Genomic DNA, 26,370 nt, shown 5'->3' with positions numbered 1-26,370 from the left:
TATTAATTAGGCAGTATCATTATTATGTTAAGTCATTAAGCCTCTTTAAACACCTACTAGTTTTCTATCAATACAGAAACAAGAGTGAACTATAGCAAAACCTCAACTAACCAGAACAGCTGGGGACTGAGTCACTGAATATGCCTTTCAGATAGGTGAAGGCTTATTTATAACTCTGAACACACAAACTTTTATGGTTAACTGTTCTGGATGACATGCTTTGACTCAGACCAACATCACGAATGTCAGTGATCACACAGTAAGATGGCATCCTGAGACCCACAAGGCCTTAGTCCTTACTCAATGAGACCCCAGACTCCAGCAACCTTCGCTTTTATACTTTCCCTGTCTTCCACCCTGCTGTCACAATCTGCTCTGTCTCTTTTGTTCTAATAAGCAAGTGTGCCCAAACTGTATCTAAGGAAAAGGTACCTGGTTCTCTCGGCTCTGCTGGGCACATACGGAGTTCTTCCAAGGGACGTAAACAAATCCTAGCAAACAGTATTCTGTGACCTGACCTCCACTTTACCTGCTATGGAAGTTTTTCAAATAATTTACTTCCTCCAAAAAAATTCTGACACATGCTACAACATGGATGAACCTTAAAGACATTATGTTAAGTGAACTAAGGCAATCACAAAAGGATAAATACTCTATGATTACATTCAGATGAGGTACCTAGAATAGTCAAAATCAGAAAGACAGAAAGTAGAACAGTGGCTGTCTAGGGTGGGAGGAGGGAAGGTGGGGAATCACTGTTTCATGGGTACAGAGTTCCAGTCTGGGAAGATAAAAAAGTTCTAGAGATGGATGGTGGTAATGGTTACACAACAATGTGAATGTACTTAATGCCACTGAACTGCACATTTAAAAGTGGTCAAAATGGTAAAGTTCATGCTATATGTATGTATCTTACCACAACCATGTTTGCTGTTTCTTTTTGTCTTTATTTATTTATTTATTTATTTTTTGAGACAGAGTCTCTCTCTGTTACCCAGGCTGGAGTGCAGTGGCGTGATCTCAGCTCACGGCAACCCCCACCTCCAGGGTTCAAGCAATTCTCCTGCCTCAGCTTCCCAAGTAGCTGGGACTACAGGCGTCCACCACCACCTCTGGCTAATTTTTGTATAAATTTTATTTAATTTGATTTCATTTTAAGTTCCAGGATACATGTACAGGATGCACACATATAAACAATTTTTAATAATAAAAATTTACATCCTCATTATATATCACTATGTTCGAGACTGGCAATATGCTAAGTGCATTGGTGTGATCACCATCTAACCACCCCAAGAGGGTTATTTTATGTCACAAGTCAAAATGAGCCCAAAAGGTATCCTAAAATTACAATTCAAAATTACCATATGCTATTTTTAACACAGAAAATTTTAAAGGAACTGAACCTTAAGAAAGAACACTAGAAAAAACTGAGAGACAGGAAAGCACTCTAGTCTGGGGAGCAAATTAATGTGAAAAGAAATTAAGAACCAGCAGTAACCCACGGCAGCCTTACCACTGAGCAAATATTCCATAGTAGCCACCTCAAATGCTTTTTAAAAAACTCTTCAGGGTACAAAAAATAATAATTTGGAATTCAAATCTGAGTATTTGTTGGTTAACACTTTAAATTGAGTATCAGCAAGAAAAACTCCTAGGCATTTTAGTAATTGCTAAATTTCTCATCCCAGCTCATGTTGTCATTCCAAATGTGTGACTGCCCCACACTTTCAACTGCCAACAAACCACCTTCCATCTCTCATCTAAGATCCTCTCCAAATACCATCTCAGACAGAACCCAACTTTCCCAGATAAACAGATACTGACACTTAACAACCCTATCTGCCCCACATCAGTTTAATAATTAACCTTCCTCTAGACCAAGCAAAAACATCAAAAAAGAACCAATGCACCAGACCAGTATGCCAGTTAAAAAACAAACAAAAAAAAAGACCCAATGCACACAGCACTGTGCATCATGTTAGAAATATCACTGTATAGCCTCTCTCTCCATAGTGACATGCTTGGCTCACTGAAGTTATTCAACTGTTCAAACCACAGAGTTCAACAGGGACTTAACTCATCATTTAATACACAACTTACAGACTACTTTTTTGTTTTTATTTATTTTTTTGAGACAGGGTCTCGCTATGTCACCAGGCTGAAGGGGTGTGATCACAGCCCACTGCAACCTCCGTCTCCCTGGCTCAAGGGATCTACCTGCCTCAGCCTCCTGAGTAGCTGAGACTACAGGCACGCACCAAGACACCTAATTTTTTTTTTTTTCTTTTTTGTAGAGACAGGGCTTCCCTTCATTGTCCAGGCTGGTATCAAACTACCGGACTCAGGAGATCTGCCTGCCTTGGTCTCCCAAAGTGCTGGGATTACAGGTGTAAGTCACTGTGCCCAGCCTATTTTTTGCTTTTAAATAAATTCCTTGAGTGATAAGTCTAAAGAGAGCTAAATAAGGTAAAAACATCGTCTTGAATAAAAGAAAGAATAATTACATACACGTTTTCAGGTGTCTCTGAGTTAGAGGAAAAGGTTTACAATCAAATCATTAAAACTTATGCGGCCGGGCGCGGTGGCTCACGCCTGTAATCCCAGCACTTTGGGAGGCCGAGGTGGGCGGATCACGAGGTCAGGACATCGAGACCATCCCATCCCGGCTCACACAGTGAAACCCCGTCTCTACTAAAAATACAAAAAACTAGCCGGGCGAGGTGGCGGGCGCCTGTAGTCCCAGCTACTCGGGAGGCTGAGGCAGGAGAATGGCGTGAACCCGTGAGGTGGAGCTTGCAGTGAGCCGAGATCGCGCCACTGCACTCTTGGGCAACAGAGCGAGACTCCATCTAAAAAAAAAAAAAAAAAAACTTATGCAGTGAAGTCATGTAATTTTTCTGTTAATAACGTGTCGTCGTTCTTATCCTTCCTCCCCCTTTTGAAAAGTTTAAACATGAATCTGCAACAACCTGACCACATTCTATTTTAAATCATTTTCTGCCAGGCGCGGTGGCTCACGCCTGTAATCCCAGCACTTTGGGAGGCCAAGAAGGGTAGATCACCTGAGATCAGGAGTTCAAGACTAGCCTGACCAACATGGTGAAACCCCATCTTTACTAAAAATAGCAAAATTAGCCAGGCAAGGTGGCGCATGCCCATAATCCCAGCTACCTGGGAGGCTGAGGCAGGATAATTGCTTGAAACCGGGAGGCAGAGGTTGCGATGAGCCGAGAACGTGCCATTACACTCCAGCCTGGTCAACAAGAGTGAAAGTCCGTCTCAAAAAAAAAAAAAAGGCCGGGCGCAGGGTTCACACCTGTATTCCCACCACTTTGGGAGGCCGAGGCAGGTGGATCACGAGGTCAGGAGATTGAGACCAACCTGGCTAACACGGTGAAACCCTGTCTCTACTAAAAAATACAAAAAATTAGCTAGGCATGGTGGCAGACGCCTGTAGTCCCAGCTACTCGGGAGGCTGAGGCAAGAGAATGGCATGAACCTGGGAGGTGGAGCCTGCAGTGAGCTAAGATTGCGCCACTGCACTCCAGCCTGGGCGACAGAGCGAGACTCCGTCTCAAAAAAAAAAAAAAAAAAATTATGTTCCAATGAGGTTAGTATCCCCTGAAGAATGGGAGACTCCTATCAAAATTCCACTCCCCAAACTCTAATGGTTCAAAATCTCCCAGGTAACCAAAATCCCCAGACACTTTTATCCCATTTAATAACTATGTATATACAGAAATATTATTTTCAAATACAAAATACCCCAGTTAGGTAATAAATGCTATATACTAAAAGAAAAATACTCTGCCATAAGGAAGTTGTATCATTTACTCATTACAAGTTCTTTCATTTTCATGTAATTATTCCGAAATATTGATTATCAGCCAAATAATCGAGAAAGCAAAATTTTGGAAAATTACAAGAAAAAAATGTAACATTAAAAATATTAAAGATGTAAAATGTCTGTCTAAATAATAGCCTTCTGGTTTTTGGACTGTATTAACTTAATGTGAACATAACATGAAGTCAAACTAAAAAGTCAATGAAGTTTTGCATAGTTCATCTTTTCTACAGACTTGCTGCTACACCACCATTCCACAGCTAAACCCAGTCTAGTTATCACTGTGAAAGCAAAAGTACACTACAGAAACAGTAAGGTTATGGATAGGTAAATCATATTGTGTTGGTTTGTTTGTTTTTTGAGACAGTCTCACTCTGTTACCCAGGCTGGAGTGCAGCAGTGCAATCATAGCTCACTGCAACCTCAAACTCCTGGGCTCAAGGGATCCTCCCACCTCAGCCTCCTGAGGAGCTGGGATTATAGGCGCCCGCCACCATGCCTGACTAATTTTTTTTATTTTTTGTAGACACAGGGTCTCCCTTTTCTTTCATCCAGGCTGGTCTCCAACTCCTGGTCTCAAGCAATCCTCTTGCCTAGCCTCTCAAAGTGCTGGGATTATAGGCGTGAGACACTGTGCCTAGCCAGCAATCATTTTTAAAAGGAAAAATCTGAGTTTACAACAAAACATAGCAAAAAAAGGAAATTCCCTTTCATTGTGTATTTTGTTTCTCATTGTATATCTCTTTAGTTGCTTCTCTTAAAAATTTAATAGATTTTAAATTAAACAATCTGATCACATAAAAGCCAAGAAATTTAAAAAGAGACACAAAAAGAAACAATGGATCAGTAATAGCTAAGTCATCAATTACTGTCTTGGCTAATGAGGGAATCTTGGGTGGAGTGACCAAATACAGCTTAGTGGCTGGTCAGTCAGTTGGCTGGCTAACTTAACACAAAAAGACAGAATTGTTCAGTGAAATCACTTCACAAAAGAAAACCTTTTAACTTTGTGGACTATTCCCCATGGATCCCTACACCACAGGCCTTAGAACATTCCCAACTTTTATCACACGGATATCTTTGCAGTAAAAACACAAGCCGTTGTTAGGAACTAACAAAATAAGAATTCACTTACAACATCTAACCCATCTCCTTTACCGTAGAAACAAGAAAAGGCACAAGAAGACACTGGTGAAGGAAATGCAAATTGTTGCAGCATTTGCTTCAGTGGAGAATATTTAAAAGTCCACCTTCCGGCCGGGCGCGGTGGCTCACGCTTGTAATCCCAGCACTTTGGGAGGCCGAAGCGGGCGGATCACAAAGTCAGGAGATCGAGACCACGGTGAAACCCCGTCTCTACTAAAAATACAAAAATTAGCAGTGTGATGGCCCGGGCCTGTGAAGTCAGCTTCGGGAGGCTGGGGGCAGGAGAATGGCTGAGGAACCCAGGAGGAGGCAGAGCTTGCAGTGAGCGAGATAAGCCACTGCACTCCAGCCTGGGCGACAAAGGCCAGACTCCGTCTCAAAAAAGATCCACCTTCCTAGTCAGAGGGTTAATTTACACAGGCATCTTAGTCAGCTGAACAACAAATCACGCACCTGACACAATTTTTAGTTAACCTTTGGTTTTTGCTTTCATTGTTGGACTTTAAATGATTTGATAAACCAGCTGACTATCCTGTATATATAAGTCAAGTTAACTGCTGTCATTGAAAACCTTGTTTAAGCATACACATTCTTAATTCACTTAACTTTAAAAAACCAATTTTCATTCAATTTTCTCAGCAAATTCTAGGCATTAAGACACTGATTCATCTACTGACACCTTAAACTCTAACTTGTTGGGAAAATTCATGATTCATTATTCCAATCTATTGTCTACAAATATATAGAACCTATATTCCAAAAATGGGAAGTAATAGATTAATACCATTGTCTGTGAACATAAGGACTCCCAAGAACTACAAATCGTAACCTGCAAAGTATTGCCCCCACTGAAAAGTGATCTTCTAAGAAGTCCCTTAGGACAGAATTTTAAGTTATTCTGGGTTACGAAAACCCTAACAATCATTATAAAAGCAAAGGGTCATGGCTTACACGGCCATAACTCCAAGTTTACATACAAGCTATCCTCAGTTTGTTAGTATTGCCCCTTTAACCCTCAAAAGGGTCTTGTTTTGAGGCAAATCTCATCTGTGGTGACAGAAGTCAGAATCGTGGTTGCCGTGGGGAGGGGGAATGTGTTTACTGAATGGAAAAGATACAGGGCCTGAAAATGTTCCATATCTTGATCTGAGTGTGGTTATCAGGGTGTATACATGCATAAAAAGTCATTGAATTATACCCTTAAGATCTTTCTGTAGGTTATATACACCTCAATAAAAAATACATATAATTTTTAAGCACATTGAAATACATTGTTAAAAATCTATTCAAACAATCATATAAAACCATTCTGGATCTAGCTACCAAGATATTTTTTCCAAATGAATTTTAATAAAGACACACATTGCGAGCACTTTTATGTAGAACCTATCAAAATATACACTGTGATTTCTAAGAATCTTTCAGTTTAAAAAGCCACCGAATTTTCGAACTGAAAGCACCCTCAAAAATGATCTGTTTATCTTAATGTTGCAAATAAGGAAAATCAAAGCTACAACGGGTAAGAAAAGTGCCCAAGATAAGGCAGTTAGTCAATTACAACGGTAATAACAGAACTGTTTCCTGATCTCTGGCCGTTTCTACCAGGCCGTTACTTTCCTGACATCGCAAACAAATCTTAACTCCGAATCTACCTATGGCCTAATTCAACGAATGCCTCAAAACGCTAGTCAACAGGCCTCAAAGTGTACACATAAAGGCACATTCATCTTCCTTCATCCTTTCAAGCCAGTTGACAAATTAATGATTATATGTTCAGGCACTTTATCCAGATGCAATAAAATTAAGTATGACATCTTAGAAAATGTGGTTCAAGAGAAGACACATGCGGGGATTAACAAAATACATCTCACTTCCTTTCAAATCTCTTTGATGGTTACTTGGTTCTCAAACACAGATCAGTGCTAACAGGACTCAAAAACACCAATTGGGACCATCAACCAGTGCTGCTTCGGGCCACCCGCTGGGAACACCCCCACCTGACCCGAGCGTCCACCACTCCTCGAGCATAAGCTCTGGGGGTGACCTGTGCCTGCCGGCTTAGTTTTAGACCCTACGGGAACAGCTGACATCTTGTGAAAAACTTAACATAACGTACATCCTTTCCGCGGGAATTTATTTCTGTTCGCACAAGGCGTTTCTGCTAAGCACAGAGCAGGCCTTGCTTCCCAGGACGCCACTCGCCCCTCCACAGCCTCCTTTTCAGCGTCCAAAATCGGACTTTAGGAACAGAAATCGAAACGGTCGCGGACCTCCCGAGCGGCAGGTCGGGGCGCTGCCGGGTCGGCGCAGGGTCCGGCGGCGGTGCCCGGCGGGCCGCGGCACGGGAGAGGCCCGCTCACTTCACAACGGCAGCCCAGAGCCACCGGTTGCAGCGGCCGCTAAGACACTCCGCCACCGCGCGGCGACCGCCGGGCCCTCGAAGTTCCGACCGGCCGCGCGCGCGCCAGCTAACTGCGGGTTCGCGCCCACTTGAGCGACCCGAGAGCGAGGTCCGCAGGGGCTCGGCGGGCAGGCCTTGAACGCCGCGGGGAGAACGCGCAACAGGCCAGCGCGCCAGGAACAGAGCGCCCGCCACTACCACGCCGCCAGCCACTTTCCTTTCACGCCTCCTGCGGAGCTGAAGCGCGCGCCGCGCTGCCTGCCAGGATCTGACGGCTGCCGCCGCTCTCCGCCGCGGCGAGGCGCCAGGCGCGCTCCTGCTGCCGGCCGGCCGGCGCCCGCCAGGACCATAAAGAGACCCGCGCGCGGGCATAACGCCACTTACGCCCAACGTGCCGCCGCCGCCGTTGGCGCCTCCAGCCCGCGCGCCCATCCGGCACGCCAGCGTTTCCCATTGGCAAAGTTGCGCAGCCGCTTCGAAGGGGAGACGCGTGCGGGATCCCCTTTTCACCCGGCGCCGCCGCCGCCGCGCGGGAAGGCCCAGCCGGCGGCCCCGCTTTTTTACCTGCCGGGAGTTTTCGCGCGCGCGCTCGCTCGATCGCTCGCTTTTCCCCCTCTCGCGCTCGTTTTCTTTCTTTCTTTCCTTCTTTTCGCTCCTCCGCGCGGGCGCTTTTTCCTCCCGCGCTGCCCGCGCTCGCCCGCTCGCGCCCTCCTTCCTGCTGGGTTCGGCGGAGCGGGGCGGCCGGCAGCTCTCCCCGCCCCCCTCCACCCGCGCTCCGGCGGAGGCGGCGGCGGCGCTCCGCGCTCCGACTCATTCCAATATGGCACGGACGCAGGGCGCATGCGCCCGCGCCCCCCCACCCCCAGCTCCGCGGTCCTCCAGGCAGCCTGCGCCCCTCGCGCCGCGCCCGTGGAGCCCCCGGGCCCGGCTGCCCCGCTCCCGCCCCAGCGCCATCCCTCCCGACTGGGGCCACGCGGGAGGCAAGGACTCCGCAGGCTGGTGTGCCGGGGGTCCGGCGCCGCGGGCCACCCACGCCCCCAGCCAGCAACTCGGCGCGGACGGCTCTGAGGCCGTGGCGCAGGACACGCGGCGGCGCCTCGGGCCCCCGACGGCGCCGTGGCCCCGAGCTGAATGGCCCGGAAGAGGAGACCTTTCCCCGGGAACCCAGTGCCCGCCTTGGCCCGACCCCGACCCAGGAGGGAAGGGCCCCCGCGCCTCACCTCGGGTTGTGGACGGAGCGGTGGGGATCCCAGAGGGGTTCACGGGTCGGACCTGGCGTACTGGCCCGGCGAAGAGCGCCGCTGTCGCCCGCACGTGACCGGTTCGGACAAGATGGCATGAGCAGAGAAGCGGCCGGATCCCAGATGCGCGCGTGCCGCCGCCGTGGGGGCTGCGCCCGTTTGCCTGTCCCGCGTCGGGGATCGGGCGCGCCCTCTGAGACCTGAAGGGACACCCAAGTGCCCCCTGTCTGCGAAGTCCGGCGCGGGCCCTTCGGCGCCCCCGGTGTCTCTAGGCTTCCGCAGGAGGCGCGCTGTAAATCTTGAGTCTTCCTGCAGCGAGGGGGCACAGGACAGCTAAGAATTGGGACGAAAGAGCCCAGAACCCCGAGCCCCGGGAAGGATCAGAACCTCGAAGGCGGCTTTGAGCCGGCCCCGCAACCCGAGGTGACCGTGAGCGGTTACGTTGCCTGAGCTCGCCCCCTTCTCCTGAGCGCAGGTGCCCGTGGGACATACACCCGCCCACCTGCTCCGGAAAGTTCCCTCCAGGAGGGAGTTCCCGATCAGACTCCCAGGCCCTAAAAGGAGTTCTCGGACGGGGCCCAGAGGCGCCCCCACCGCAAGAAGAAAGTCTAGGGTTCCCTCCGTGTGCCAGGCGCGAGCTCAAGCCACCTCCCTCAACCACTCTGGGAAATATCCCACTTCAGGAACTTACTCAAAGTCACGCCGCTGGCTGGATTTGAATCCAGATTTTTTTTAGCACCGCTGAAAAAACAATATGACAACCAGAAAGAACAATCTAAAAAGAATACAGTAATCCATATTATTACAATGAAACTTTTCACGACATGAAACATATATATACACTGTATATAGTTGCAACAACACTGTTTTTGTTACTACTTTCACTACCATTTTTATTTTGTTCACATGATTCATTTTTAAGGTGTGCAGGTGTCCTGAACTATTCGCTCAGCCCCCTAATGTTTTTGGTTCTTCACAGTTGTTTGACGTATCCTTGAATTCTGCACTTGGGACAAATACCTGGGAGTGGAAAGGCTCCCAGGTAGAAGGCTGTGAATGGCCAAGTAGTCTTGGCTTACAGCGTCATGTTTTCACCAAGAGCTGCCCCAATTATTCTACCGCCTCCAAAAAACAAGTGTAAGGAGTTTAACACACTTTTAAACATTGAGTGCCATTTCCCCCCTACTTTAATAGTCTATTGCTAGTTCAAGGTTACTTGGCATTTCTTAGGTAACCAAACATGAATTTTTTTTCCATGCATTTATTATCTGCATTCCCTCTTCTGTGAATGTTCTGTTCATATCTATCTTCTGGGGACTTGAACCTCTTCTAACTTTAAACAAGCTTTTTTTGTATTATAGATATTACTCCTTTGTCGACGTTGATGCAAATATTTTCTAGCCTGTTCTTTCTTGTTTTATTCTAATGTTCAATGTGTCATTCTAGTGAATCCTTTGTGGTTTTTTTAATTGCTTCAATTCTGACAAAGTGAGCTTTCTGCTGCCCATCTGATAGTCTTTTTTCTGCTAGTTTTGTACAATTTCATTTCATATTTCATTCTCTGATGATTATCCTGATTTTATTTTGGTTTATTTATTTGGAGTAAAATATGGACATAACTCACTACCACTGTCATCGGTTGTTATTAATTCTACAGTTACCATTTCTTAAATAATTATTCACCAGACGTGGGGACTTACACCTGTAGTCCTAGCATTTTGGTAGGTTGAGGCAAGAGGATCACTTTAGGCCAGGAGTTTTAGGCTGCAATGAGCTGTGATTGTGCTACTGCACTCCAACCTGAGTGACAGAGCAAGACTCCATCTCAAAAAATAAAAATAAAAATAATTTTTAAAAAAGACTGGGCACGGTGGCTCACGACTGTAATCCCAGCACTTTGGGAGGCCGAGGTGGAAGGATCACGAGGTCAGGAGATCGAGACCATCCTGGCTAACACAGTGAAACTCCGTCTCTACTAAAAACACACAAAAAAATTAGCCAGGCGTGGTGGCAGGCACCTGTAGTCCCAGTTACTGGGGAGGCTGAGGCGGGAGAATGATGTGAACCTTGGAGGCAGAGCTCACAGTGAGCGGAGATCGCGCCACTGCCCTCTAGCCTGGGCTACAAAGGGAAATTCCGTCTCAAAAAAAAAAATAAAAAATAAAAATTCCTTTGTTTAGTAAAACCTACTTTTACGCTAGACTTTTGATTTTGATTAATATATTTCTGAATTCTCCATTTCCTTCTGTAGCCCTAAGTTTGAGCAAATACCATGTGAATCTAAATATTGGTTCTTTGGAATAGGTTCTGACATATAAAAAGGCTTGATTCCCTCTCATGCCCTTATGAGGTCTTCTTTTTTTCAGAGTATCAGTTGATATCCACACTGGTTTATGTGTCTCTATGCATCCTACCATTAAGAGGACTGGCTTTGAGGAGGGACCACCCAGGTTCAACAACCAGCCCTGTGACCTTGGCAACTTACCTATCCCCCCTGGGCCTTCGGGTCTTGGTCTGTAAAATTAGGATAAGAGTAACAGCTTCCTCCGGCCTGGCACAGTGGTTCACACCTGTAATCCCAGCACTTTGGGAGGCCGAGTCTGGTGGAGAGGTCAGGAGATCAAGACTACCCTGGCTAACACGGTGAAACCCTGTCTCTACTAAAAATACAGAAAACTTAGCCAGGCGTAGTGGTGGGCGGCTGCAGTCCCAGCTACTCAGGAGGCTGAGGCAGGAGAATAGCGTGAACCCGGGAGGCGGAGCTTGCAGTGAGCCGAGATCGCGCCACTGCACTCCAGCCTGGGCGAGAGAGCAAGACACCATCTCAAAAAAAAAAAAAACACTTTGGGAGGCCGAGACGGGCGGATCACGAGGTCAGGAGATCGAGACCATCCTGGCTAACACGGTGAAACCCTGTCTCTACTAAAAAATATATAAGAAAATTAGCTGAAGGAGTGGGGCGAGAGCCTGTAGTCCCATCTACTCGGGAGAGGCTGAGGCAGGAGAATGGCGTGAACCCGAGGCCCGGAGCTTACACAGTGAGCGAGATCGGCCACTGCACTCCAGCCCTGGGGCTGGAGAGCAAGACTCCGTCTCAAAAAAAAAAAAGATTAACAGCTGCCTCACAACCTCAACGCCTAGGACATAGTAAATGTTTTGTAAATGTTAGCTATTGTTAATGATTTTTTTGAGACAAGAGTCTCGCTCTGTCACCCAGGCTGGAGTGCAGTGAATGCAATCTCGACTCACTGCAGCTCTCCTGGGTGCAAATTCTCCTGCCTCCAGCCTCCTCAGCCAACAGGGATTACAGTGCCTTCCTACAGCTAATTTTTGTGTACAGTAGAGGCAGTCTCACCATGTTGGTCAGACTGGTCTTGAACTCTGACCTCTCGGCCACCTCCCAAAATGCTGAACCACAGGTGTGAACCACCGCCCAGCCTTTGAAATTTTTTTTTTTTTTTTTTTTTGAGGCAGAGTCTCGCTCTGTCGCCCCAGGCTGGAGTGCAGTGGTGCAATCTCGGCTCATTGCAAGCTCCGCCTCCCAGGTTTACGCCATTCTCCTGCCTCAGCCTCCCGAGTAGCTGGGACTACAGGCACCCGCCACCTCGCCCGGCTAGATTTTTGTATTTTTTAGTAGAGACAGGGTTTCACCGTGTTAGCCAGGATGGTCTTGATCTCCTGACCTCGTGATCCGCCCATCTCGGCCTCCCAAAGTGCTGGGATTACAGGCTTGAGCCACCGCACCCGGCCTGAAATTTTTTTTGAGAGAAGGTCTCACTCTGTCACCCATGCTGCAGTGCAATGGTGCTATCATGGCTCACTGCAGCCTTTACCTCCCAGGCTCAAGCAATCCTCCTGTCTCAGCCCCCTGAGTAGCTGGGACTACAGGTGTGCACCACCATGCCCAACTAATTTTTGTATTTTTAGTAGAGACGGGTTTTTGCCATGTTGTCCAGGCTGGTCTCAAACTCCTAGGCTCAAGTGATCCACCCACCTCGGCCTCCCAAAGTGCTGGCCACCACGCCCGGTCCTATCTTTCAATTTATTCAAATATTGTAAAACTCTCTTGCCTTTCTCCAGTGCTCACCTTCATGATCCCTAATGAAGAAGAACAGAGAACTCAAGGAACAGTTTAAAACTGTCTGCCCATCTGACTTGTGTCGGGCACTGTGTAGATGTGGGTGTGAGTATGCACATGTGCACTTGGACAGAATCTCCTTTAACTCTTGCAACATCCTTCAGGACAGGCCATAACATTCCCTATGGACAAAGAGCAAACTGAGAGCTTCCAGGTCATCCTTAAAGAGAAGCAAAGCTTAGCCACAAACCAGGCATGCCAGCTTCTACTGGGAAACCACATTACTGGGAAATTCGAGTTGGGGATTGTTGACAGAAGATGCAGCCCCAGAAGAGCATGGAACGAGGGGTAACTTATCTAAAACTGACTTCTGGTCATGACTCACCCCAGCTGAAAAGCCTCTCAAGGTTCCCTATTGCACTTTGCACAAGTCCAAAAGTCTCACTTTGGCCTATAAAGCACCAGGGCCAGGTGCGGTTGCTCATGCCTGTAATCCCAGAACTTTGGGAGGCCAAGGTGAGCTGATCATGAGGTCAGGAGTTCGAGACCAGCCTGGCCAATATAGCAAAACCCCATCTCTACTAAAGATACAAAAAGTAGCCAGGTGTGGTAGCACGTGCCTGTAATCCCAGCTACTCGGGAGGCTGAGGCAGGAGAATCACTTGAATCTGGGAGGCAGAGGTTGCAATGAGCCAATATGGCGCAATTGCACTCCAGGCTGGGCAACAGGGCGAGACTCCGTCTCAAAAAAAAAAAAAAAAGACTGGCCCTGGCCTGGCGCACTGGCTCACACCTGCAATCCCAACACTTTGGGAGGCTAAGGTGGGCAGATCACTTGAGGTCAGGAGTTCAAAACCAGCCTGGCCAACATGCCGAAACCCCGTCTCTACTAAAAATACAAAAATTAGCTGGGCGTGGTGGCACGTGCCTGTAATCCCAGCTACATGGGAGACTGAGGCAGGAGAATTGCTTAAAGCTAGGGGGCAGAGTTTGCAGTGAGCCAAGATCATGCCATTGCACACCAGCCTGGGTGACAAGAGTGAAACTCTGTCTCAAAAAAAAAAAAAAAAAGACTGGCCTGGCCCACCTTCACCTGTCCCATTCAGCTGTCCTACTCACCTGCCTTGCTTGCTGTATTTTAGCTGCACCTGTCTCCTTTCCATTTCATGAGTATGTCACTGTCCTTCCCACTGGCACACTCCCCATCCCACTTCCTGCACCCACCTTTACATAGGTGACACCTTATTGTTCCAGTATTTGCTTAACAAGATGGTCTCCTCAGAGAGGCTTTCCCTGCCCACCCCATCTAAACAGGTTCTCTCTCTCCCCAGTGGTAATATTTCTAATTTATACCTACATTTGTTTGCCATTTATTTGGGTTCTGTCCCCCTCTATAATCCTACAGATAGACATCAGTCCCCTTGAGCACAAAGACATGCCTGTCTCCATCACCATGAGGTCAGCCCTTTCCCCAAGAGGCAGTGGGAAGACAAGAGGGTGGCTAGTGGGCCATTTGGCAGCATCCAAGACCAGAGGTTGGCACACCCAGGAGGTATCCTGGCCATTCCCAACTTAGTCTCCGCTTCCCGCTGGCTTCATGGAGTAAGGGTTGTAATCCTCTGACATCATTGACCAAGGGGTCAGTGTTCAACCATTCTATATGAACCCCCTATGCCCTGAAGCCTTGTCTGCCCACGAATCAGGCCTGCTTTCTGCGGGTGGGCATCAACCTGGGGCCTTATACTGGATGAGAACCTAAGGGCCAGGCCCGGACCCTGGGGACTGGCAGAACCTTCAGCCAGGGCATCATGCTGTTTTCAACCCATGAAAAACTGAATGAAATTCCACAAGCCAGCCAGGCCCGCTATCAGTGATCAGCGGCCCTCCATTGCCACTGACTAGTCAGCTTCCTTCAGTCAGTCCAAATGAGGCCAGTCACATAATAACTCCCTGTGGCTAATTACCCAAGCAATCAGGTGAGCCCCACTGAAGAGTCACTGCTCACCTCATGCCATTCTTTACTGAGACCCAGCTGACTATGCTGGCCCTGCTGCCCCTGGAGCACAGGCCATGACTCCACATCCTCCATAACACCTGCCCTGCTTCCCTCCATGTTCTGGCTCCTGTAACCCCTGCCCCACCAGGTGTCCTGCTCACCTATGCTCTGTTGTCAGGGAAAAAATAATGGGTGTGGAGGCAGACAGCTGGGGTCAAGTTCAGAGTTAGTCAGTGATTCTCTGTGAGACCTTCTATGGGACCCTTTACCTCTCTGGGATCAGTTTCCTCATCTTTGCAAAATAGGGAGGAAACCACCTACTTTGCTGGCTGCTAGGAATCTGAAGAACAAAATGTGTATAAGCATTCTTTGCAAACTCTAAAGCACAACAGAATGATGAGAAATAATTGTCCTGACCTAAAGCCATCTCCTCCAAGAGGCCTCCCAAGATTGCTCCCCTTCTTTCTCTGTCTTCCTAAGGCACTTAGCTTGCTTTTCCTCAGTTGCTTACCTCAGAACAGGCACTGGCCCTCTTGACCCCGTTTTCTATCCTTGAGTGCCACAAGCCAAGGATTATGCTCCCATTCAACCCCAAAGACCGCTTCTCTCTCTCCACAGCCCTCTTTTCCCAATTTATGGGGAGAAAATATATTAATGGGCACAGTGTTCCAATTTTATGTTATTGTGCCATGCATTTTTCTTAAATTATTTTGCACCTTCAACTTCTTATCTGCTAATAAGAGGTCACAGGCACCAAATAAGTGACCAAGGACACTCAGCAATACATGAAAAAACAGGCAGCAGTTCTTTGGGTTGGAGTCTCTTTTTTTTTTTGAGACGGAGTCTCGCTCTGTCTCCCTCTGTAGATCACTTGGGTTCATGAGCTTGAAACCAGCCTGGGCAATGTGGTGAAAACCCATAGCTACAAAGAATACAAAAATTAGCCAGGTATGGTGGTGCACGCCTGTAGTCCCAGCTACTTGGGAGGCTGCGGTGGGAGGATGGCTTGAGCCTGGGAGGTGGAGGTTGCAGTGAGCTGAGATGATGCCACTGCACTCCAGCCTAGGCGATAGAGCCAGACCTTGTCTAAGAAAAGGAAAAAAAAAAAATTGTATGAGGAATGTATACAGTGACTGGGACAGAGGACACAAACTGGTAGGCCCTGTGTCAAATGTGGCCCAGATGGCACTTTGCTTGACTAGCACAGTGAGGTGCTTTTTGTTGTTGTTGTTGTTGTTATTGTTTTGTTGCTTTTTTTTTTTTGTGAGATAGGCTCTTGCTCTGTCACCCAGGCTGGAGTGCAGTGGTGCAATCATGGCTCACTGAAGCCTTGATCTCCCAGGCTTGAGTGATCCCCCCACCTCAGACTCCCAAGTAGCTGAGACTACAGGTGCGTGCCACCATGCCTGGTTAATTTTCATATTTTTTTAGAGATGGGGGTCTCACTATGTTGCCTAGGCTGGTCTCAAACTCCTAAGCTCAAGTGATCTGCCCCCCATTGGCCTGCCAAAGTGCTAGGATTACAGGCATGAGTGTGGCTGAGAGTTTTTTTACAATACTTTTTTTTATACAGCAAGACCCCATCTCTACAGAAAATTTTAAAATTAGCCAGGTGTGGTGGCCCAAGCCTGTAGTCCTAGCTATTCAGGAGGCTAAGGTGGGAGGATCACTTGAGCCTGGAAGTCAAGACTGTAGTGAGCTGTGACTGTGCCACAGCACTCTAGCCTGGGTGACAGAGTGAGACTTTGCCTCAAAAAAAAAAAAAAAAAGGAAAGAAAAGAAAAAAAAAAGAAAGAAAAGACAAGAAAAAGAATTTCATCATACGGCAATACTCTCTCATGTCTGTTTTTCTTTTAATTTTTTGTTGTTGTTGTTCAGTTCCTCCAAGTAGCAATCATGTCTGGTTGCTTTTTTCTTTGTTGTTGTTGTTGTTGTTTTTGAGATGGTGTCTTCTTACTCTGTCATCCAGGCTGGAATGCAGTGGCGCCATCTCAGCTCACTGCAACCACTGCCTCCAAGTTTAAGCAATTCTCCTGCCTCAGCCTCCCGAGTAGCTGTGATTACAGGTGTGAGCCACAGCACACAGCTAATGTGTGTGTTTGTGTTTCAGTAGAAGACGGGGTTTCACCATGTTGGCCAGGCTGGTTTTGAACTACTGACCTCAAATGATCTGCCCACCTCAGCCTCTCAAAGTGCTAGCATTACAGGCATGAGCCACCAGTCCCTGTCTGTTTTTTTATTTTGAGACAGGGTCTCACTTCACAGGCGCAATAATTGCGCACTGCAGCCTCTAACTCTTAGCTTCAAGTGACCCTCCTGCCTTAACCTCCTGAGTAGCTAGGATTACAGGCATGTGTCACGACACCTTTTCTTATTTTTTGTAGAAACGGGGTCTCACCATGTTGCCCAAGCTGGTCTCGAACTCTAGTCTCAAGTGATTCTCCCACCTCAGCCTCGCAAAGTGCTGAGTTTACGAGTGTGACCTGCTGTGTCAGGTGTCCTGTTTGTTTCTGAGATTCATCCATGTTTCTACATATATCAGATTATTCCTTTTCTTTATTCTTTTTTTTTTTTCTTTTTTGAGATGGAGTCTCGCTCTGTCACCCAGGCTAGAGTGCAGTGGCGTGATCTCGGCTCACTGCAACCTCCATCTCTCGGGTTCAAGCGATTCTCCTACTTCAGCCTCCTGAGTAACTAGGATTACAGGCGTGTGCCTGTAATTACCACGCCTGGCTAATTTTTGTATTTTTAGTAGAGATGCAGTTTCACCATGTTGGCCAAGTTGGTCTTGAACTACTGACCTCAGGTGGTCGGTCTGCCCACTTTGGCCTCCCAAAGTGCTGGGATTACAGGTGTGAGCCACTGCACCTGGCCTGTTTTTTTCTTTAATGTTAAACCACTCCTTTATTAAAAGGTGAATCATATTATTTCAACCATATAAATGCCCAGGGGATGGGGATTCAAGAGTTCCCGTTTGTTCAGGTCTTCAAAATATTGTACCCATATGAGTATATGTCTTCCAAAATACTTAAATCATAATATTTAATATATATATACTAGTTTAATAAAACATTACATATATTGTAAAACACAAAATACAGAAATGTTAAAAGGAAGAAGTAAAGAGGAGATAAATACTATTTTAAAATTATCTTGTTTGCCAAAGAAGTATGATCATTTTGCCCCTCATAAAATATTATATTAAATCATGTTATTATATTAAATGATATTAAAGACAATTATATTGAAGTATTAATAGTATTTTAATGAAATGAATATGATTGAAAATGTTTCTGTTTTTCTATACTACTAAAGTATAATTGAAGTACAAAAAGACACATATATATAAAGTGATAACCCCTCAGCCCTACCTGACCCCCAGGCCTTGGAATTGACCTCTCTAGGGTGAAACCTGGATGACTGCTTATTTTCAACATGGTAACCAGCGCAGACGACAGCATTCTCCACGACCCTCATGGCCCTTTTGGAGAGGCTGGGGCAGGAGGGTTGTGAAGAAGGCTGTTCCTCTGGCCCTTGGAAGGGACTTGGCAAGGCAGGCCCAACAAGGAGAAGAGAGGATAAAGGGAGATACCACCACGGACCCTACACTCTCTCTCCATAGCCACCTGCTGGGCTTAGGCAAGCACTGCCTGAATCCATTTGCTGCCCAGAGTCCCTCATACCCCTACCTTTTCACCATGAGTGGAGACCACAGTCCCTGCCTGTCTCATACCCTCTGTCCCAGTCCCTGCCTCTCCCTACTCTGCCATTCTTTCTTTCATATTAAGGTATAGCCTACATATTTAGGTTGGTGCAAAAGCAATTGCAGTTTTTGCTATTACTTTTAATGGCAAAAACTGTGATTACTTTTGTACCAATGTAATACAATAACTGTCAGGATACTGGTGTGGAGCTACAAGATGTTCACAAGGACATTTCATGTGTTTGTTTGATGCCTGTTACAGCTACAGAGCAGTTTATTTTTTTATTTTTTATTTATTTTTTGAGATGGAGTCTTCCTCTGTCACCCAGGCTGGAGTGCAATGCCACCATCTCGGCTCACTGCAACCTCTGCCTCGCGGGTTCAAGCGATTCTCCTGCCCCAGCTTCCCAGTAGCTGGGACTGCAGGCATGCACCACCACACCCGGCTAATTTTTGTGTTTTTAGTAGAAACAGGGTTTCACCATATTAGCCAGGCTGGTCTTGAACTCCTGACCTCAGATGATCCACCCACCTCGGCCTCCCAAAGTGCTGGGATTACAGGGGTGAGCCACTGCACCCGGCTGGTTTTTTTTTTTTTTTTTAGATGGAGTCTCGATCTGTCACCCAGGCTGGCGTGCAATGGTGTGATCTCCGCTAACTGCAACCTCTGCCTCCTAGGTTCAAGCGATTCTCCTGCCTCAGCCTCCTGAGCAGCTGGGATTACAGGCATGTGCAACCATGCCCAGCTAGTTTTTGTATTTTTAGTAGAGACGGAATTTGACCATGTTAGAGCCAGGATGATCTCCATCTTTTGACCTCATGATCCGCCCGCCGCGGCCTCCCAAAGTGCTGGGATTACAGGCGTGAGCCATGGCGCCTTGCCCTAGTGTTCATATTTTCATCTGTGGCCAAAATCTTGATCGTTTTAACAATTTATATTCTAATCATTCCCTAAACTTAAGCTTCTCATGTTTAGATTACAAAGTTGCTTTCTCTATACTCTTGAAATTACCTACTTCCTCCGCCTGAAAGACTTATTCCAATCACTTCACATAACCTCCAAATTTGATCTTAAAAATCAAGGAAGATCCTTAAGTTAGGAAGCATGCCTAAGGTAAAAGATAATCCTAGGGCACAGCTAAGCCAAATAACAACCCAGATTTCTGGGAAGCTGCCACTTACTATTAATCTCAACCTGACAATTGTCTTACAAATTATATTGATAAATCGTTTAATTACTATTGTCCAGTTCAAATATGTATCATTTTGCTTCCTTGTTACCAGTTATGCCATACACAGCACAGTAAATAATGAAGTTTCTGGGCTTTTCTTAGTTAACCTGAAGATCTGGCTTGTCAGTGTTCAGACTTGCTAAAACTTATTTACATATTTATCTCAGTATAATCCAAATGTCTGGGTTAGAATCTATTTTCTGAGTATTTACTTTCTTTAGAAAGTAGAATTGCATGCACCTGAGACCTCTGGAATTTGCTATAGCATTGGACCAGATGTTCATTAATATACCTGAACAATCTTACCTTTAAAGTCAACATCCATTAGGTTCTAGCAACTTCCTATTTCTCATTCCTTTAAACCTTTTAATACCTGTTGTTTCCTTCCACATACTAATACTTTCCTATAGACATATTAGGGTGGCACAAAAGTAATTGCACCAATCTAGTATTTTCAAAATCCAATACATGTTTAGGTTTTGTATGCAACTCCCTATAACATTTTTCTATTTCAGTGCAACCATCTCTGGCAATTAGAAGAGTAACAAAATCAGAATGAATACTTAATATCCTCCTTCCAAACCTATACCAAAATCAAGCCCCAAATATATTGACAACCCTGGAAATGATGTGTCCTACTTTCATTTAAAAAATAAAACAGAGTAAAAGAACTAACTAGATGTATAGTACCTGATGCCACATGTATTTTGGGATGGAGTTTTGCTCTTGTTGCCCAGGCTGGAGTGCAATGGCGTGATCTCGGCTCACTGCAACCTCTGCCTGCCAGGTTGAAGCGATTCTCTTGCCTCAACCTCCTGAGTAGCTGGGATTACAGGCATGCGCCACCACACCCGGCTAATTTTGTATTTTTAGTAGAGACAGGGTTTCTCCATGTTGGTCAGGCTGGTCTTGAACTCCCAACCTCAAGTGATCTGCCCACCTTGGCCTCCCAAAGTGCTGGGATTACAGGCGTCAGCCAGGGCACCTGGTCCCCTGGTGCCACTTTTTAAAACTCTTGCATTAACTCCACAGGTCTCAAAATAGCTAATAAAGAAACCATGTCTCCAATCATTTCAATACAAGCTGTAAGTGCCTTAAAAAATTTCAGCTCTGGCATTACTTCTGTTTAAAAGTGTCAAGATAAAACTTCACTGAAACATCTGCTGCCACTATTACTTTAGGAATCTGTATCCATTTAGGGATTTTTTCTTTTCTCCTAGAGTACTATAGCCGTTTGTCAATAAAAAGTAGCATTCAGTATGCTTAACTTTCACTATCAAAAAAGTGATCTGCTAAGAAGTGACAATTGGATTCAATCCAAGAAGTCCTTGGATTTTCTATTCTACCAGAACTCAACTTTCCCAACTAAGTTGTTAGTCTTTAAGATAGGGACCCTTTCCAAATGTGATGCAACAGCCTGGTCTTTAGCAAATAAAAACCCCATATAAAATTCCATTTAAAAATTAAATATAAGCACACAGGAGGCCAGGCGCCGTGGCTCATGCCTATAATCCTAGCACTTTGGGAGGCCAAGGCGGATGGATCACCTGAGGTCAGGAGTTTGAGACCAGCCTGGCCAACATGGCAAAACCCCGTCTCTACTAAAAATACAAAAATTAGCCGGGCGTGGTGCTACACGCCTGTAATCCCAGCTACTCGGGAGGCTGAGGAAGAAGAATCACTTGAACCTGGGAAGTGGAGGTTGCAGTGAGCCGAGATGGCGCCACTGCACTCCAGCCTGGGCGACGGGAGCGAGACTCCATCTCAAAAAAAAAAAAAAGCACACAGGGGTGTGCACACAGTTCAGAAACCAGGAAACGCATGACGATAAACAGAATCCTATTTGATTGTCTTTATGACTTTTAAGAAGTGAGCATGACGCCAGGAGTGGCAGCTCATGCCTGTAATCTCAGCACTTTGGGAGGCCGAGGTGGGTGGATCACCTGAGGTCAGGAGTTCAAGACCAGTCTGGCCAACATGGTAAAACCCCATCTCTACTAAAAATACAAAAATTAGCCGGGTGTGGTGGTGTTCGCCTGTACTCCCAGCCACTCGGGAGGCTGAGGCAGGAGAATCACTTGAACCTGGGAGGCAGAGGTTGCAGTGAGCTGAGATTGTACCACTGCACTCCAACCTGGGCAACAGAGTGAGACTCTGTCTCAAAAAAAAAAAAAAATGTAAGCATGAAAATAAATCTTTATTTTCAGTTATTACCCACCAGTAAGAGAAAGTTAGGTTCACAGTTTTGGCTCTCGACACAAAGTGAAGTAGGAGGCAAATTTGTATCCATCATGTACAACGAATGGACCAACTTTTTAAGTTCTGGCTATCTTGAAAACTTGCAACATACCAGGTATTGCTGTGTTGTCTCTCAAGATAGCAGTGGGTGACACTGAGTAGAAGTTGTGAAGTGTTTTCTACAGTATGCTGCTGGAAATCAGAGGTTTATAAACATTGTACATGTTCAGAAATGAGACAGATACTTGAAAAGTCTAAACACACTGATTTAGGAGTGTGTATGTTGCAGTCTCAAGAAGGGTCAATAGTCCATATGGACTAAATTAATCTCTGGGTAGCAGGTATATTAGACATTAGCATCAGTGCAGAACATGCTCAGTATCATAAGAACCAAAACACCAGCACAAGTTTATCCATCATTAAAAACAATTACCACCTTAAACTGTCAGAATAGTAGGTAACTGAGATTAATAAATCTAATCCAAATAAGTAACTCTTGTAAAGTACAATTTCTCTTTTAGAAGTATATGTGAGAACCAATCAGCTAAATAGAAATGTTTAAGATTGAAGATGTCCAATATTTTAAAAACTGGACATTACCATATATAGGCAGAACATTTCTAAAAATGAAGTGACAAATGATTCTTTTTTTTTTTTTTTTGTGAGATGGAGTCTCGCTCTGTCGCCCGGGCTGGAGTGCAGTGGCCGGATCTCAGCTCACTGCAAGCTCCGCCTCCCGGGTTTACGCCATTCTCCTGCCTCAGCCTCCCGAGTAACTGGGACTACAGGCGCCCGCCATCTCGCCCGGCTAGTTTTTTGTATTTTTTAGTAGAGACGGGGTTTCACCGTGTTCGCCAGGATGGTCTCGATCTTCTGACCTCGTGATCCACCCGTCTCGGCCTCCCAAAGTGCTGAGATTACAGGCTTGAGCCACCGCGCCCGGCCGACAAATGATTCTTAAAACTTAAAAAAGGCCGGGTGCGGGTGCGGTGGCTCAAGCGTGTAATCCCAGCACTTTGGGAGGCCGAGACGGGCAGATCACAAAGTCAGGAGTTCAAGACCAGCCTGGCCAATACGGTGAAACCCCCGTCTCTACTAAAAATACAAAAATTAGCTGGGAATGGTGGCGGGCGCCTGTAGTCCCAGCTACTCGGGAGGCTAAGGCAGGAGAATGGTGTAAACCCGGGAGGCGGAGCTTGCAGTAAGCTGAGATCCCGCCACTGCACTCCAGCCTGGGCGACAGAGCGAGACTCCGTCTCAAAAAAAAAAACAAAAAAAAAACTAAAAAAAATTCCTTCCCTGTTTATTAATAAATGTGGCAGAATAAAAGACAATCCTATAAAACTTTTCTTATTCATCATTCTCTCCATGGATGTTTTAATACGTGGTGATGCTCCCATAAAAGGAATCCATTGTTAACGTAATTTTCTAAGGGAGGAAGAGGTAAAAGATAATTATCACTTTCTGTGGAACAAATACTCAACTTAGGACCAAATAATAGCAATCTAGGAAATTTAGAAACAGTAAAGATTTTCGGTTTATATTTAATGGTTGGTGCTACTGTTCTAACCTTATAAAGTAAAGCTGTCTGCTTCCCAAATTCCAAAAATTAAAATAATCCCCAACCTCATCCTACCAACCAGTGCCCTTTGGATTTTTGTTTGTTTGTTTTAGAACAAGGAAGGGTTAAATGGTTGCTGATTATGGATATACCATTTTGATTTTAGGACCTTTCACACACAGAAATCATACCAAATGGCCAGACACTTTACAGAACACTTTAAATATTACATATTGGCCAAATCAACTTATTCCACCCACCCTGGTGGAGGCGGGGTGGGGAAACCCGTACCTATAAAGCTACTTCACTTGACAGGATGTGGCTACCAGCAATAAGTAGCTTGAACAACTTTCACCAATAAGATGTGTCCAGTTTAGATTTTAAAATAGGAAAGACACGCATTGAAAAAGTGAATACAGTTGAAAATGTAAATCCGTTGTCATTTGAACCTGATGAACCATGCAAGGAGCAAGGGTTAATAAACCAATGTGCTTTGAATTTGTTCAAATACTGATATTTCTGTATATATTTAGGATATATATATATATATAGAACAGCTATCATGAGAAGTTAAAAAAGATTTTTCCCCAAAAATGGAAATATTAAAACTAAGTTAAAATACATGTAGTTAGTATTCCACACAGCATAAAATCTGACAAATCAAAGTTTAACATGTCCCAGGTGACCATGTGTGAAAATGCAAAGCAGGTATTAAAACCAATATGTCCAATATTTAAAACCAGTTTGTAATTGGGGAACTTCTAAATCCTTAATCAAAAAACACAAATGAAGCAAAAGCTTTAAACTGGTACACACTGTTCACACCTGTATTTCAGGTTTGGAGATGTATATTTGCAAGCAGCAATACAAAAGTATTCATGAAGAATGCATAATCTCTGAAAATTATGAAAAATCCCTGCTACCAATACCTTTTTTTTTTTTTTTTTTTTTTTGAGACGGAGTCTCCTCTGTCGCCCAGGCTGGAATAGAGTGGCGCGATCTTGGCTCACTGCAACCTCCACCTCCCAGGTTCAGTCAATTCTCTTGCCTCAACCTCCCAAGTAGCTGGGACCACAGGTGAGTGCCACCACATCCGGCTAATTTTTTGTATTTTTAGTGGAGACGGGGTTTCACCATGTTAGCCAGGATGGTCTCGATCTCCTAACCTCGTGATCCGTTCGCCTCGGCTTCCTAAAGTGCTGGGATTACAGGCATGAGCCACCGCACCCAGCCACCAGTACATTTCTAAATACAAAACGGACTCACATTTGTTGCTTCTGTGTAACAAGAGATGTTCATTTTTAAAACAGATAAAACTCAGTGTTTGGGTGTGAATGGTATGAATGACAGTCTTTTTTTTTTTTTCTTTAATTTCTTAGTTGTTTGGAATCTTTAAGCATGCAAAAGCTTTGAACAGAAGTGTTCACAAAGGAACCAGGGTTGTCTTATGGCATCAGTTACGCCAGAGCCAGGAATGCCTCTGGGTCATCCACATCAGGAGCAGAAGCACTTGTCGGTCCTGCTGCCACAGTTTGGGCACCCACCATGCCCATATCCACCTCTTCCTCCCCTGCCACCAAGACCTGGGCAGCCAAGGTCTCCAAAATTGATCTCCAGCTGAGACGTTAAATCATTTGCTGGCTTCTGGAAATGATGGTCCATAACTGATTCTTCAGCATGAGCCTCTTCACTTTTTGATTATGAAGAACAAATCCCTTCTTCCACTGCCCATCAGCACCTTCATTTGGTTTTTGGATATTACATTTTACTTTTGCCCAGTCCTTACTTTGAATAGCCTTCCACTCATCCAAAGTCATCTCTTTTGGACCCTCCTTTTTTACCTCTTCCACTTCATTCTCCTTATTTTCAGTGTCTGCCACTGGAAGATGTTCCTCACCTTCAGGTGTTTCCTCAGTCATATTTGATGGATCCAAGTCAGTTAATTCATCTTTGACAGTTCCCCAGCGGTAAGATCTGCTACCTCCACATTTGTCCTCATGCTTCAGGCCACTTGTAATGTGAAAAAGAAGATCACTTCCACAATGCCTGTCAAATTCATGTTTGCCACAAGAATCAGATCCATCTCCTCAGCCCATTCCACATCCATGGCCCTCTCGACTTCTTCCAAGACCACCACGACCCCGAAGAGGTTGGTCAATAATCAGTCTATCATGTGAAAATTCACCTCCTTCACCCTTTTCTTCAAGTGGCTTTTCAAATCTTTGTTCACGAGGTAGTCGCCTTTTTGGTCTTCTATCAATTATTTTCCCTTCACCCTGAAGTTATTGATCAGGTCTTCTTCCAACTCCTCATCTCTCATCTCTCTCTCTTTCTTTCTTTCTTGCTTTCTTGCTTTCTTTTCTTTCTTTTTCTTTCTCTCTCTCTCTCTTTCTCTCTTTCTTTCTTTTGACAGAGTCTTGCTCTGTCGCCCAGGCTGGAGTGCAATGGCGTGATCTTGGCTCACTGGAACTTCTGCCTCTGGGGTTCAAGTGATTCTCCTCCCTCAGCAGATGGGACTACAGACACACACCAACATGCCCAGCTAATTTTTTGTATTTTTAGTAGAGACGAGGTTTCGCCATGTTGGCCAGGCTGGTCTCAAACTCCTGACCTCAAGTGATCTGCACCCCCTCAGCCTCCCAAACTGCTGGGATTACAAGCATGAGCCACTGTGCCCGGCTTCTTCCTTCCTTTCATTGATGTCTGCTGTGTGCCTGCACTGGCTGGGCTGGCTGCTACCACTAGGCAGGACTGTGACATGCACCCCTCTAGCTGTGCTCCCAGCTGAGTGAAGCCCTCCCTAAGGTTGATTTGATTAGAAGGGAGCATAGAAAAGGCCTGTCTCTAAGAGAGGAGGCCTGATTTACTCTCCTGAGCTGAGAGCAAAAAAGTTGAGCTGTTTCCCAGCTCTGCTTATAACCATGGGG

At 45.6% G+C, this 26,370-nt stretch overlaps 1 protein-coding gene and 2 pseudogenes across 5 annotated transcripts in view; 1 reads left to right on the top strand and 2 right to left on the bottom strand.

Annotated features, from left to right (window-relative positions):
- The window catches only part of SFMBT1 (Scm like with four mbt domains 1), a 154,796-nt gene extending 146,010 nt beyond the window's left edge, over window positions 1-8,786 (bottom strand). Inside the window, exon 1 of one of the 4 annotated variants that reach the window (XM_017955399.3) lies at window positions 8,615-8,786. The gene's annotated coding sequence lies outside the window, so the exon portion shown is untranslated. Of the gene's footprint in view, window positions 1-7,109; window positions 7,482-7,958; window positions 8,217-8,614 lie in introns of those variants that run through there. The other 3 variants (XM_017955398.3, XM_003894304.5, XM_017955396.3) reach the window with 3 other exon arrangements.
- Window positions 8,526-10,261, top strand: LOC116273677 (annotated as a pseudogene). The gene is made up of 2 exons (XR_004181993.1): window positions 8,526-8,634; window positions 8,740-10,261. The product of XR_004181993.1 is annotated as a voltage-dependent P/Q-type calcium channel subunit alpha-1A-like (transcript).
- A 14,510-nt stretch (window positions 10,262-24,771) lies between these two features.
- On the bottom strand, window positions 24,772-25,749 carry LOC101011446 (annotated as a pseudogene).
- Window positions 25,750-26,370: the final 621 nt, after the last annotated feature.

This window comes from Papio anubis, chromosome 2 (assembly GCF_008728515.1).
Source record: "Papio anubis isolate 15944 chromosome 2, Panubis1.0, whole genome shotgun sequence".
Lineage (NCBI taxonomy): Eukaryota > Metazoa > Chordata > Mammalia > Primates > Cercopithecidae > Papio > Papio anubis.
This window is presented reverse-complemented; position numbering and strand designations above follow the sequence as displayed.